The sequence below is a fragment of the Cebus imitator genome, unplaced genomic scaffold (genome assembly GCF_001604975.1).
Source record: "Cebus imitator isolate Cc_AM_T3 unplaced genomic scaffold, Cebus_imitator-1.0 Scaffold3399, whole genome shotgun sequence".
Taxonomy (NCBI): Eukaryota; Metazoa; Chordata; class Mammalia; order Primates; family Cebidae; genus Cebus; species Cebus imitator.
The window spans coordinates 1-1,765 of NW_016110714.1; the positions used below are offsets into that span (position 1 = coordinate 1).

The 1,765-nt window shown below is 36.6% G+C and overlaps 1 long non-coding RNA gene across 1 annotated transcript; it reads left to right on the forward strand.

The window, feature by feature from the left end:
• Positions 1-1,341: 1,341 nt before the first annotated feature.
• Positions 1,342-1,711, forward strand: LOC108299246. The gene is made up of 2 exons (XR_001822869.2): positions 1,342-1,474; positions 1,655-1,711. It is a non-coding gene; the product is annotated as an uncharacterized LOC108299246 (long non-coding RNA).
• Positions 1,712-1,765: the final 54 nt, after the last annotated feature.

Here is a 1,765-nt window from a genome sequence, read left to right on the forward strand (position 1 = left end):
CAGAAGCCAAATGCTGCCATCCGAGACTGTGACAGAGCCATTGAAATAAATCCTGATTCAGCTCAGCCTTACAAGTGGCGAGGGAAAGCACACAGGTAAATGATTGAATTTAATTATTTTCAGAACTCTTTACATTTAAATCTGATGTGTTAAGATACTTTGTTTAAACAAAAACACAAAAGTTCCTAATGGCTTAATTTTCAAATTAGTATATACATAATATCAAGAATTGAGATAGCTTGTAGACAGCTGCTTAAAAGGAAAAAGAAAAAAGAAATTTTTAAAAAAGGAATTGAGAATATAGGAAGGAAGAAATAAGAAAATAAAAATTCTTTTCACTCCTTTCATTCAAACAAAGCTACTGTTAACAGTTTTTGACTATATATGGCCAAATATAAGGTAAGGATTTTTATTTAAAATTAATTCCAGGAGGCCAGGCGCGGTGGCTCACGTCTGTAATCCCAGCACTTTGGGAGGCCGAGACAGGTGGATCACAAGGTCAAGAGATCGAGACCATCCTGGTCAACATGGTGAAACCCCATCTCTACTAAAAATACAAAAATTAGCTGGGCATGGTAGCGCACGCCTGTAATCCCCAGCACTTTGGGAGGCGAGGCGGGTAGATCACCTGAGGTCAGGAGTTCCAGACCAGCCTGGCCAACATGGTGAAACCCTGTTTCTACGAAAATACAAAAATCAGTTGGGCATAGTGGTCGGCACCTGTAATCCCAGCTACTCATGAAGCAGAGGCAGAAGAAGCGCTTGAACCCGGGCGGTGGAGGCTGTGGTGATCCGAGATCGTGCCACTGCATTCCAGCCTGGGCACACAGAGTGAGATTCTGTTTCAAAAAAAAAAAAGCTAACTATGAGAATAGGACACAGTGAATTAAAGTATAGATTATGGTCTTCTATGAATTCTAGTTGTCTTAAATTTTTGTACCATTTCTTTGAATTCAAATGAGTATATTGTTTTCTTTTAAAATCAGCCCTGTGAAGTTAGCATGAGTTCTTTTTCCCTTGTAAGCTTAATTTTATCTTTTTAATTTAATGGATAAAAGAAAATCAGTGGAATTAATTTACCTTATCCTTTAAATTGATTTTATCCTTTTTTTCCTTAAACAAAATCAATATGGGTCATTCTAAGAGTGTGCTGTTCTATTGTTAGGGGTTTATGTACCCAGAAATTTTCCTGTCTCAAGTGAGTTACAGTATAGGTGTGGTAAGATTTGCTTTCAAAAGCCAGTTTTTGTATAACTTAGAATGTTGTCTTTTTTTTTTTTTTTTTTTTACTTGATTAAAAGAAAAATGTAAAACACTTGATAAGAGATCAAAACTTTATTAATATTTTTATCCTCTGAATATTTTTTGATAACTTTTGTTTCACTTTAGGTGAATTGCAGAAAGCCATTGACTTATTCACAGATGCCATCAAGCTGAATCCTCGCTTGGCCATTTTGTATGCCAAGAGGGCCAGGTGAGAACTCTCAACAGAAAGTATCTTCTGGTGAATAATTTCTGCACATTTGTTTAAATAGAGTTGCTTCTGTGTTGATGCCAAAAGTTTTATTGAAATGAATACTTTTTTTTGAGGGGGGTGCCATAACTCAGATACGAACTGAAATGAATACTATTTAATATCACACTTATTTTTCAGTGTCTTCGTCAAATTACAGAAGCCAAATGCTGCCATCCGAGACTGTGACAGAGCCATTGAAATAAATCCTGATTCAGCTCAGCCTTACAAGTGGCGAGGGAAAGCACACAG